The 13,731-nt window shown below is 45.4% G+C and overlaps 1 protein-coding gene across 2 annotated transcripts in view; it reads left to right on the forward strand.

Annotated features, from left to right (window-relative positions):
• The first annotated feature begins 242 nt into the window (after positions 1-242).
• CDK18 (cyclin dependent kinase 18) overlaps positions 243-13,731 on the forward strand; it is a 283,704-nt gene continuing 270,215 nt past the window's right edge. Inside the window, exon 1 of one of the 2 annotated variants that reach the window (XM_075335690.1) lies at positions 243-373. The gene's annotated coding sequence lies outside the window, so the exon portion shown is untranslated. The remainder of the gene's footprint in view (positions 374-13,731) is intronic. The other variant, XM_075335687.1, reaches the window with a different exon arrangement.

Below are 13,731 nucleotides of genomic sequence, written 5' to 3' on the forward strand. Positions count from 1 at the left end.
ATTATGATATATGTATTCCTCATGGCACAAAGAGTTATACAACAGTATCAGCCATCTCCCAGCACGGAGGGCATTCATTCTGCTGCACCGTGTCCTGCACTGGGTGGCATCTGACCCTGGCACATCCCCATGCCCGGAGCTCCCCCCTGAAGGATAGGCAGCAGCCTGGCACATCACTGAGACCTTTCCTGGGGCGGAGCCAACGTGACACATCAAGGGCTTGTAAGCAGGAGCCAGGAGGAGGCTGGGCTTCTGGCTCACATTCACAGGGCAGCTGCTAGCTCTCTGCTGCTGTCAGGTCCTGGGCAAAGGTGGGCACAGAGGGCATTGCCCGATCATCAGGCACAGCCGCCGCCGGTGTCACGGAGCACAGGTAAGCGGTCAGGTGTCCGGGCGGCAGCTGCCCATTGCTTGTGTGCATGCACTGAAATGGTTAACTGCACGTCAGATCTGTGCCGATGACTGCATGGACTTCAGTAAGTTTGGCTGCTTGGCATCACTAGAATAATAGGCTGTGCCATGTTGTCATAGTCCACATGGGGCACCTGGAGCTCTGTGTACAGCCTGCCTGCCAGTGTAAAGGGCACACTGCCTCTGCCAGGTATATGGCACTGCACTCATAGGAATCATGACAGCTGACATGTGGGCTGTATGGTGTATATACCCTGGGCAGGACCATCGCCATCAGGAATAGTGGACTTCGGGAAGAGAACCTGTAGAGCATGTATACCTATACATGTATAAAAAAATAAATATGTGTACAGTATGCATATATATACACTTTATGTGAACATTGACTTTTGTGAATTTTGGACACATTACTACTACATAGACTATACTTTAAGTGACGTCATTACTATACATAGACTGAAAATCAAGATATCCAAAAAATAGGGGATAGCCTACTGATCTCTGGAGGTCTGATCAATGGGAAGCCCAGAAATATTAAGATTTGGGCTTTGGGAACCTGAGAATGTAGTGGAGGTGTACATGGGCTCTGTACTAGTCTGTCTACTGTAACTTGTATGTGTATTCTGTATGTAACCCCCTCTCATGTACAGCACCATGGAATCAATTGTGGTCTATAAATAAATAAATAATAATAATGGGCAACCTTCGTTCCATTTATGGTCTAGATTGAAGATTGTGTACCCATCAGTTCCATAGATAATGAATGGAGGGAAGGCTTCACATGACCCTTCAGGACTGCAGAGCCCCATTTTTAGGCTTCCAAAGCCCCAATATCAGAATCTCTGGGGTTCTCATCGATCCCCCAGCATCAGCAGAATATCCCCTATCCTATGTATAGGGGACCACTTGAATTTTGGGAATAACCCTTAAAAGAATTGAGGTACTTAGTGCACAAATTGGCTGATTTGTGTGTGCCCATCTTACACAATAAGGTATGCCCCTTTGTAGATGGGAACCTGGACTACGAAACTTAAATCTCCTAGGCCAAGTAGGGTTTGTAGTGGAAGTCCTACTAGTGATTGACAGCTATCTCTGCCTGCACAGTCACTGAACAGGATCACCCAATGGACTCGGGCAAACAAACACCAAGGAGTTCAGTGAACAAAATGCAAGTTTTACTTAAAGTTTTCCTACAGAAATGTATAAATCAATCTGATTTATAGCATCATAATGGCAGGTTGCCTTTGGATGCCCCCTGTAAATGCCCTTGTGACCAGTGTTCATTTCTACTTATCTATAAAATGACTTTCAAGAGTTACAGTATAGTTGGTCACTGGCCTTCTTCACGCCTGAAAGTGGTTCTTGGCTTATTTTCTGCATTTTCTGGTACACTAATGGAACGATTTGTTTTATTTTGGCGTCCTAATGGCACAATATAAGAGTGATATATACTAATATACTTTGGGGCCATCCCAACCCACAGACAGAAGTGGTGGTGTTTTTAAGCATACCCTAATCCTGGACCACCCCTTATCACTTACATGCTGTTCATCACTGGTCCAGCTTTATTATGTCCTGGAGATCAACTCTTATGATGTACAAAGCAGCATTGAGCCATTCAATCTTCCCCGTAGAGGCAGATGCTGGTAAAATGTGGCCCTACATGGTGTCATTTGAGTAATTGCCAACCATGTAATGTGTGGACAGGTTGGACCCATCCATTCTGGTTCACAGAGAGAAGTCCCTAACGAGGATTTAGAAGAGTGTTGTGACATATGTAACTATAGTGGGTGCAGGCCCTGGAGTCCCACCTAAAAGGTCCACTTGGCCAATGAACTGTGATAGTTGAGGGCCCCAGTTGGAGGTTTTGTAATTGGGGCCCACAAGCTTCAAGTTACACAACTAAGTTTAGGGTCCACATTTTGTGGGGCTCAGGTTTCTTATAACACTTGTTTGGACAGTCAAGACATTTCATATTATTTAAGGAAGCTGTTGGTAATCTCAGATATTATCTTTTCATGTGTTAGCGTCTGACAATATAAAATGACTTCTGGATATGCTCCGAACATTTCTAATAAATTGCAGGCCCTTCCATTCTGTAGGTCAGTAAACATCATGTAGAAGAATTAGAGGTAAGCTAGGATTCCCGTTGATCCAATAAGCATTTTAATATTGTCTCAAAAAGATAGAAGAGAACATATTGGAAAAAAATTCCAAACTAATGTGAGAGAAATGGGAAGATATTGCCTATTGCCTAGTAAGTTTCAATGTGGACCTTGTATGAATACCGTGGTGATCACAGACTGGTCCTGCTGGGCTGGAGGAGCACACAGTGTCTGTCAGATGAAGGCATTTCTATATTTTCATTCACCGTGAGTAAAAATAAGGAAAGCGTTATACCACATTCTATAATAGGCCAGTAGAGGGCACTATGCAGGATTGTGAGAAACCATTATATGGGATAGGTAGATGGCGGACAATCTGTTGAGGGGAGGGCTAGGCACCGATGTGGACTAGTAGACAAAGGAGGCCATGCTGTGATAACTTTTGGAAAGGGGTACGGCTGTGACTAATGGAATAATCTACAAACACTACTGGAGATACTGGGGGCTCTCCTAGGACTAATGGGGAAAAGGGCAGATTTTCCCCATAGAATTGCATTAGATGCGGAAAATCCACGGACATAAAACGTAAACATGTATTTAGTGTGTTTGTGTTGTGTTATCACCCCCAAAAATGCATGTAAGCCACACATGTATGTGTCAATAAAGTTTTGTCAAAGCTAAATACCAGGAAGTATCAAAAACAAAGCAGCTTTATTTAAAACATTTGAAAAGAGACAAAATCCGCAGCATCAAAAATGCATGTAAAAAAGAAACACTCAACAACGCCTAATTTACCTAATACTTCCTGCAGAAACGGCGCAGAAAATCTGCAACGTCAAAAAACTCCAATGTAAGGGCATGTTCACATAAATCCTGAAGTGGTGGCAGAAAAAAACACTGCATTGTTGAGTGCGTTTTTGAAGCATTTTTCTTTATTTTTCACCTATTTATTTTCAAGGGTGGAAAGCGCTTCAAATACACTTAAAGGGGTATTTACCTCCAAGATCCTATCCCAATATGTAATAATAATAATAATAATAATATAATATTAGCAAATACCTATAATTAGAAATGTAGTATTGTTCTGATATAGCCATGTCTCTTACCTCATGTGCAGGGCATTACAGGACCTTTGGTATCCATGGTTATGATCACACATATAATGACAGCTAGTGAGTTAGTTGCTAGTGGTCATAACCATGGATACCTAAGGACCTGCAATGCCCTGCACATGAGGTAAGTGACATGGCTATATCAGGAGAACTATACTACATATCTAATTGGAGATATTTGCTATTATTATTATTATTATTATACCTAATACAGATTGGGATAGGATCTTGGAGATGGGAATACCCCTTTAAAGTATTAACATGTTAGGCAATGTGCGCACGTGTGCGCTCTGCACCGCACCTAAAAGGTGTGCTTCAGAGCGCAGCTGAAAAGCTCCGTTCTGAAGCGCATGGTGCCGGCAGAGAACGTGCTCTCTGCATGCAGCTCCTGCCATAGACAGAGCAGGGGCTGCCGGCAAAGCGCACAGAAGAAGTGACATGTCACTTTTAGAACACGCGCTTCGGGCAGCAGCCGAAGCGCTGCGCTCTAAGACGCCACGTGCGCACGGCCCCTGCACAATCTCCATAGATTATTCAGGGGACGCAGGATGCATGCAGTTACGCTGCGCTACAAAGCGCAACGTAACTGCATGTAATTACGCAACGTGCACACATAGCCTTAAGTCTTTGCAAAGCTCAAAATATGCACAGAACAGAAAACTAACAAGTTCATAACATTTCATTAATCTCATTGATTCTGCTGATACTGTAAAATGCTGCATATTTCATACATCAAATATGCAGGAAAGACTATGAGAGGCATCGGCATGTGTGCAGAATTTTTTTTAACATCTGCACGTTTGTAACGGGGGCAGGGGGCGCCTCAGGGGGTGTAGTCGCGGTCTCCCGCCCAAGGGGCAGCAGGCTGACCCCCGGCCCGGCCGTCACTGTTAAAACAGAGGTGTTGTTTGTGGGGCAGAGTGTAGGTGGCAGGGACGCTTCCATGTGAGCCATTTGCTTCTTGGTAACACCTTTTTCTCTCGGCTCACAGGCCTCTTCACCACTCCCAGTGAAGAGCCACAGACAGGCAGTTGATGAACCAAGAAACATTTTATTGAGCACAACTTCCACTCTTCTTTACACCCTTCAGCATCAAGTCACTTCGGTTTACAGGTTACACTTCTTGCTGACGGTTTCCTCTTTCCCCGGTAACTTTCCCTCGCCTGCAGGGGACATGCGTTAACCTCCTAGTAGCTGTACTCTGAACCTGGATTTACTATAGGGCAGATCTAGCACAGACTACCGGCTCCGGTTAAGTTCTCACCTCTCCACTTCTTTGCCGGGGAACTACTTCACTTGTTTTCTACGGGCGTTCCCATTTACCTTCACTTCTTTGTCAGGGCACTACCCTTCGCCTGCAGGGGCCACTTGTTATCCCCCTGATAGCTGCACTCCAGATCTAGTACACACTACCGGCATTGGGACTAGTCTTGACTCTTCCACTTCTTCTGCCACTGCACCACTTCCACACTCTGCCCCGTCACCTCAGACTTCTTTCTCCAGTCACATCTCACTGCACACTGGACTCTGCATTCAGAACCCTTCCTTCCCCACCTAGGCTGCCCTGCCCCTTCTTCCCTGCCATTGTTACCAGGTGAACCACTGCTCTACACTGGCACCTAGTGGGGAAACAGTTTATGACAGGTAACATTTTACCATCAACATTTACAATTTGCCACCATACTACTGTGGCATCTTCAGGGGAGGAAACACCGCTCCTTCACTACCAGGGGTCCGACTACCCCTTTCATTCCTCCCCTCTTTAACTCAGCCTCCTGGCGAGGTTCGTACCTGCAAAACAACACATGTAGGAAAACACAATACTTAAAACACACAGACTGGCACACAAGTTTGGTGCCCGGAGTCCCTCCAGGGAAGCTCCCGGTCTTAGTCGCACATCTGCCCGGAGGCCCTCCTCAGGCGCTCCCGGTCTTAGCTGACCTTCTGCCCGGAGGCTATTTCCAAGCGCTCCCGGTCTTTGGGTGGGCGGAAAACAACAAGACAACAAGATTCCTTCTTAACAGTCACGGAAGGAGTCCATGCACAGTTCTGCATTAAGCTCCTCCCAGGTTCAGTACTTTTAACGTTACTGTAACTGGAAACATTCACCGGCTTTCAACGGCAAACAAATCACTCTCTTCCGGACAATTACCTCCTCACTGCGGGGCCCGGCCATCATTTCTCTGAGTACCGTCTCAGCCAGGTGTCTCTCCTGCACTGGATCTACTTCGGGCGGTGGGGACTGTCTTTGGGTCGGGGGCACCGGCTTCACGGGTTCCCAGACGAACCCCAACTCATCTACCTCTGGTTCTGGGATATCTTTCCAGTACGGGGCCTTAACTCCTGAAGGGGGCGGAGGGCCTACCTTAACAGACACGGGCGCCTCCGGAATCTGTACGGATGCTCCTGGTGGCCCGCTCCCCAGAGTCAGCCGGGACTTGTAGGTGGCCCGGACTTCCGTCGTCTTTTCCCCGGTATCGGCATCCCATGAGGTAAACCACGTGACCTTCGCTGGTTTCTCCGAGACTCCAGCCACGGCCGGTATCATGCTTGCCGGCAACGTGATGGTGGGTAACTCTCCCACCGAGCTCTCCATCGGACGTTCTCTTCTGCGTCCTACGGGCACCAGCGCGCCCGCTACAGCTTGCTTGTCTGTCCTGGCCTCCATTCTGTTTAGCGCAGGTAACTGGAACTGTTGCTTCTGCTGCTGGGATTGCAATGGCGCCGGGGAGGGTGGAGGCGGTTCTTCTTTTCCCGCTTTTGCACACACTCCGCCCCTGGCTTCACCCACCAGGTCTGCATAGCTTTGGCGACGCCTTTTCTTTCTTGCAGCGCCGCCCACGTCTCTAGACCTCTGCAGCTTCTTGGGGCAGGTACCTCCCCTCTTTGGGCAGTGCACTCCGGGCTTCTTCCTCCCAGGCCAGCCCAGCGCTTTTCGTTTGGCGCCAACTTTTCGCGCCTCTGCTGAGTCCATGAGGACGGCCGCCATCTTGCCGCCATCTTGTGGCCTATTCAGCACGTCAGGCACCACTTGATCTTCCTCACAATCTCTGGTCGGGGTTTCTTGCATGCAGGCTTCATCCTGCCGACTACGCCAGTTTGTAACGGGGGCAGGGGGCGCCTCAGGGGGTGTAGTCGCGGTCTCCCGCCCAAGGGGCAGCAGGCTGACCCCCGGCCCGGCCGTCAGTGTTAAAACAGAGGTGTTGTTTGTGGGGCAGAGTGTAGGTGGCAGGGACGCTTCCATGTGAGCCATTTGCTTCTTGGTAACACCTTTTTCTCTCGGCTCACAGGCCTCTTCACCACTCCCAGTGAAGAGCCACAGACAGGCAGTTGATGAACCAAGAAACATTTTATTGAGCACAACTTCCACTCTTCTTTACACCCTTCAGCATCAAGTCACTTCGGTTTACAGGTTACACTTCTTGCTGACGGTTTCCTCTTTCCCCGGTAACTTTCCCTCGCCTGCAGGGGACATGCGTTAACCCCCTAGTAGCTGTACTCTGAACCCGGATTTACTATAGGGCAGATCTAGCACAGACTACCAGCTCCGGATAAGTTCTCACCTCTCCACTTCTTTGCCGGGGAACTACTTCACTTGTTTTCTACGGGCGTTCCCATTTACCTTCACTTCTTTGTCAGGGCACTACCCTTCGCCTGCAGGGGCCACTTGTTATCCCCCTGATAGCTGCACTCCAGATCTAGTACACACTACCGGCATTGGGACTAGTCTTGACTCTTCCACTTCTTCTGCCACTGCACCACTTCCACACTCTGCACCGTCACCTCAGACTTCTTTCTCCAGTCACATCTCACTGCACACTGGACTCTGCATTCAGAACCCTTCCTTCCCCACCTAGGCTGCCCTGCCCCTTCTTCCCTGCCATTGTTACCAGGTGAACCACTGCACTACACTGGCACCTAGTGGGGAAACAGTTTATGACAGGTAACATTTTACCATCAACATTTACAATTTGCCACCATACTACTGTGGCGTCTTCAGGGGGGGAAAAAACGCTCCTTCACTACCAGGGGTCCGACTACCCCTTACATTTGCACCCCTGCCACTCAGTCTTCATCGCAGTGTCGTCAATAAAATGTCACCGGAGATCGCAGTACGCACATGTGTGAACTCTGGCACCATTTTAATGAAGACAGAATCACTGTGTCAATGCGCATGCATCACCAACAACAGTAATAACAGCGCGTTGCGAGATTCAAATAAGGAAAAAGAGGCACGTCATAGAGAAAAATGAAGGAGAAAAACGCCAAGTACCTGATGCACAAAGGCCCACCCCATTGCACCCGTCAATCAAACTGCTGTGCATTTCTGCAACTTTGATTAAAGATATTTCAGCAACCAAGAATCAGATCTTTCTACAACAGATATGCCTGGATTCCGCATCCTAGTGCCTGTATGGCACTGCCTTTACTTCATATCAGAAAATCCTGGTGGTTGGTTCCCTTTAAAGGGAACTTGTCAGATGCAATATACAGCCAGAACCATGAGCAGTTCTGGGTGTATATTGCTTATCCCTGCCTAACTGTCCCTGTATACACTAGCATAGATAAAGGGATCTTTATAAAAAGTATTTCTAAAGATATGCTAATGACCGTAGGGACTAGTTCACTAGGCGTTATATCCCCCAATTGATCCGTCCTCTAATCATGTTAGTACACCCACAGGGGCATACTAACATGCTATTCAATGCAGCGTCACCTGTGGGGATGCGCGTACCTGTGTCCGCGGTGAACACTGAAGCTGAATGTCCTGGCACTTCTGGTCATGCGCACCAAACCTGTCTGAAGCCGGGAAACGTGACGGACATTTAGAAGCCTGGGGACAGCGAACACTGGTGACGCTGCATTGAATAGTATGTTAGTACACCCCTGTGACTGTACTAACATGATTAGAGGGCAGACTAGTCAGGGGATATAACACCCTTGGGACTAGTCCCTACTCTCATTAGCATATGATATAAGATCTATAGAAATACTTTTTCTAAAGATCTCTTTATCAATGCTAGTGTATACAGGGACGGTTAGGAAGAGATTAGCAATATACACCCAGACCTGCTCATGGTTCTGTGTGCATTTTACACCTGACAGGTTCCCTTTAAGCATATACAGTCAGGGCCAGAAATATTTGGACAGTGACACAAGTTTTGTTATTTTAGCTGTTTACAAAAACATGTTCAGAAATACAATTATATATATACTATGGGCTGAAAGTGCACACTCCCAGCTGCAATATGAGAGTTTTCACATCCAAAGTGGAGAAAGGGTTTAGGAATCATAGCTCTGTAATGCATAGCCTCCTCTTTTTCAAGGGACCAAAAGTAATTGGACAAGGGACTCTAAGGGCTGCAATTAACTCTGAAGGCGTCTCCCTCGTTAACCTGTAATCAATGAAGTAGTTAAAAGGTCTGGGGTTGATTACAGGTGTGTGGTTTTGCATTTGGAAGCTGTTGCTGTGACCAGACAACATGCGGTCTAAGGAACTCTCAATTGAGGTGAAGCAGAACATCCTGAGGCTGAAAAAAAAGAAAAAATCCATCAGAGAGATAGCAGACATGCTTGGAGTAGCAAAATCAACAGTCGGGTACATTCTGAGAAAAAAGGAATTGACTGGTTAGCTTGGGAACTGAAAAAGGCCTGGGCGACCACGGATGACAACAGTGGTGGATGATCGCCGCATACTTTCTTTGGTGAAGAAGAACCCGTTCACAACATCAACTGAAGTCCAGAACACTCTCAGTGAAGTAGGTGTATCTGTCTCTAAGTCAACAGTAAAGAGAAGACTCCATGAAAGTAAATACAAAGGGTTCACATCTAGATGCAAACCATTCATCAATTCCAAAAATAGACAGGCCAGAGTTAAATTTGCTGAAAAACACCTTATGAAGCCAGCTCAGTTCTGGAAAAGTATTCTATGGACAGATGAGACAAAGATCAACCTGTACCAGAATGATGGGAAGAAAAAAGTTTGGAGAAGAACGGGAACGGCACATGATCCAAGGCACACCACATCCTCTGTAAAACATGGTGGAGGCAACGTGATGGCATGGGCATGCATGGCTTTCAATGGCACTGGGTCACTTGTGTTTATTGATGACATAACAGCAGACAAGAGTAGCCGGATGAATTCTGAAGTGTACCGGGATATACTTTCAGCCCAGATTCAGCCAAATGCCACAAAATTGATCGGACGGCGCTTCATAGTACAGATGGACAATGACCCCAAGCATACAGCCAAAGCTACTCAGGAGTTCATGAGTGCTAAAAAGTGGAACATTCTGCAATGGCCAAGTCAATCACCAGATCTTAACCCAATTGAGCATGCATTTCACTTGCTCAAATCCAGACTTAAGACGGAAAGACCCACAAACAAGCAAGACCTGAAGGCTGCGGCTGTAAAGGCCTGGCAAAGCATTAAGAAGGAGGAAACCCAGCGTTTGGTGATGTCCATGGGTTCCAGACTTAAGGCAGTGATTGCCTCCAAAGGATTCGCAACAAAATATTGAAAATAAAAATATTTTTATTTGGGTTTGGTTTATTTGTCCAATTACTTTTGACCTCCTAAAATGTGGAGTGTTTGTAAAGAAATGTGTACAATTCCTACAATTTCTATCAGATATTTTTGTTCAAACCTTCAAATTAAACGTTACAATCTGCACTTGAATTCTGTTGTAGAGGTTTCATTTCAAATCCAATGTGGTGGCATGCAGAGCCCAACTCGCGAAAATTGTGTCACTGTCCAAATATTTCTGGACCTAACTGTATGGTTGAGATCATACAGCCAGCTCCTGATACATGCAGTCCTATCACGGGCAGCATGTATCTGCTGTCAGGTTCCCTTTATTTATTTTCTTGACTATTTCAGATTGAATTCAACAGGATAGAAATGTTTTACTTAATAATAACATTTGTCTTTCCTTTTTGAACAAAACATTTTTGGATAAAAGGTTGCACACCAAATGCATTATAAGGACTTGTGCACACGCTGCGTTTTTTGCCCCATTGTTGCGCATTTTTTGGGTGCAGTTTTGTTCCCAAAAGTGCATGCATTTCCTTCCCCAGTACAGTCTATGAGATTTCAGTTTTTCTGTCCGCACGCTGCAGCTTTTTTTGGCTGCGTCTTTGTGGTGACCACAAATATGCAGCATGTCAATTCTTTCTGCGTTTTTGAACCCTTCAAGTCAATAGATTTGACTTAAAAAAACGCACTGGGAAAAAACGAGGTAAAAATGCAGCAAAACGCTAAAAAAAAAAAAAGCGCGCCGAGGTTGCGTTTTTCTGGGACCAAAAACGTGCATCTTTGTGGTCACCATAGAGATGCAGCGTGCGCAAATAGCCTAAAGCCTGCCTTACACGTTGCAATTTCGCATACGATATCGTATGCGATTTGCAACGCCCCCATCATATGTGTGGCACGTTCAATTTGTTGAACGTGCCGCACAAACGAATAAACCCCCGTCACACGTACTTACCCGTCCATACGACCTCGATGTGGGCAGCAAATGTCCACTTCCTGGAGTGGGAGGGACGTTCGGCATCACATCGACGTCACGCGGCAGCCGGCCAATAGAAGCGGAGGGGCGGAGATGATCGGGATGTAAACATCCCGCCCACCTCCTTCCTTCCACATTGCCGGCGGGAGCCGCAGGACACAGGTAAGATCTGTTCATTGTTCCCGGGATGTGTCACACTGTGATGTGCGCTACCCGGGTACGATGAACAACCTGACGTTCAATTTTTAGGAAATGAATGACGTCCATGCGATGAACGTTTTACCGTTCAATCGCAATCGCACGTAGCTGTTACATGCTACAATGTAACTTACGATGCCGGATGTGCGTCACTTACGACGTGACCCCGCCGACACATCGTAAGATTTATTGTATCGTGTAAAGCGCCCTTTACAGTGTTTTGTTGCCCATTAGAGTCTTCTGAGAGCATCCTTGTTGGCTTTTAACTTTTAGTGGCTGGCTTCTACACTTGGGTATTAGCCAATGTAGTGTAGGTTTACTCTGTAGGGTAATCATTTCCAGGAATATTTGTTACATAGTTCTTATATTGAGGATAGTCCACCAATATCTGATCAATAGGCTGATTTTCAGCATCACGGTTGATCACATATTAAAGAGACGGGGCATTTCTGTGTTCTTCAAATCCATTTCAATGCTCACTAAGCACAACTCTATAGATATTCCAGTGGATATGCCGGGTATTTCAATTGTAGCTTCAGTTAGCTTAGTGGTGGGAGTTCTTGGTGTCAACGCCCACCACAAATGTCATTTAGTTTTTTGACTTTGAAAATGCCTCAAAACCCGTTGGTCCTAATTAAAAACCTTATTTGAGGTTCTTCATGTACTGCAGCGTAGCCCACCTAGTGTGATGATTCTCTCCATTCTGATACAGACCCCCCCAGGATCTGATATTAGGGCCTCGCCTAAATCTGACAGATATTGGAGATAGCGTAAATTAAAAAGGATGATTTATATTGTTTCTTAGGTTATCAGATCAAGTGGTATAAGGATTACGCAATCATTTGGCAGGATTTCCATCCATTAAAATTCCAAAACGACTTCCTTGAACATATTCGAGTTCTGTATAATTACCCTTCCACCGTCTGAGGTAATACATCTTACTAGTACAATATTATAATTATTCATTTCTACGATGGCACGACACTTTGTAAAACCTGAAATTACAAGACATAAAAAAGGAAACAATGTCAATGAGCGATCCCATTCCTTTCTATGAGGTTTAAACTAATGCCAAAATCTGTCACATAGAGTGAAATCTCAGATGCTCCAGAGATAAAGGCTTGTGCAATCTAGTTTTTGGCTAATTAAAAGAACTGATTTAAACATTTATCAGATCAGTTACAGTGCAAAAAAAAAATGGCATAAAGTATAAATGTATTAAAAGGGAGTCTGTCAGCACACAATGACTGTTCAAACTAAGTACAAGAGCTTGGTGCACTCTTGGTGTGGCCAAACATTTAAGTTCACTTTCTTTCTTATTTCCCTGTCTCCACCTTCCCCTCTTATTTGATTGGCAGCTCTGACTTTATAGACCAAGAGAAAGGCGGTAGATAGTAGACAAACAGGTGGAAGGTACGCTTAAATGTTTGACCCCTCCAAGATGCACTGATGCACTTGCTGTGAACAATCATTCGTGCTGACAGTCCCTTTAAACCTATACTAGCCTAAAAAAGGTCACCTTTGCAGTTAATTTTGTCATTGTTTTCTTATTAAATACAAAAGTTAACTTTCTAAATTCTCTTCATTAAAGATTTACTATCATTTTGCAGCAGCGTAGTCTGTATAACTCCTTCAAATAGCTGGCTATCCTGCTGCTTCTAAATCGTACAGAACATTGCTCCTAGCTTTGTCTGTTCTTACTGCTCTTCTGTCCCTTCTCTCACTGGTAATGTTCTTTCAGTATAGTGGCAGCAGTGGGAAGGTGGAGGAATGATATATATCCACAAGAGAAAGTCTAAAATTATGAGTAGGATACCACCAGTATATCAAGGGGTCTCAGAACAAAGGATGTAATAAAAATTTCAACTAAAAACTTGTTTTAGTTTATTAGTTTAATATAACTAGTAACTTTATTTTTCATGGCAAAGGTGTCCAAGGCAAGATGGAGCAGCTGAGACGTGGCCATAGTGTGATCGTGAAGCTGCTGAAAACTGAGGCAGCTGCTGTTTTCAAATGACTCCTTAAAAAGAACCTGACCAGTGATACAACCTGCCCGGTCCATTGGCAGCATGTACCAGTTGCTGGCTGCATGATTCCATCTGTATTTTTTATGTCTGAAAACCTGTGACATTTCAGAGAAAAACATAATTTAATGGCCACCAGGAACTAAGCCGCTAGTCGGCAAGAGTCATTGGTGGCTACTCCCCTCCAGCTACTCTGGTGTGACAGTTCCCTCCTGAGTGCATGATAGGGTATTAAAAATATGGCAAAGGAAAAGATGAATCCATCTCCAAAAATCTACAATCTTCTTTTATTTAATAAGTAAGTACAAATATGGGTGACATATCTAAGCAATTCTTAGTTTGTGGAGCTGGATTAAGCTTTTCCTTCACCATT

The sequence above is a fragment of the Anomaloglossus baeobatrachus genome, chromosome 2 (assembly GCF_048569485.1).
Source record: "Anomaloglossus baeobatrachus isolate aAnoBae1 chromosome 2, aAnoBae1.hap1, whole genome shotgun sequence".
Classification (NCBI taxonomy): Eukaryota; Metazoa; Chordata; class Amphibia; order Anura; family Aromobatidae; genus Anomaloglossus; species Anomaloglossus baeobatrachus.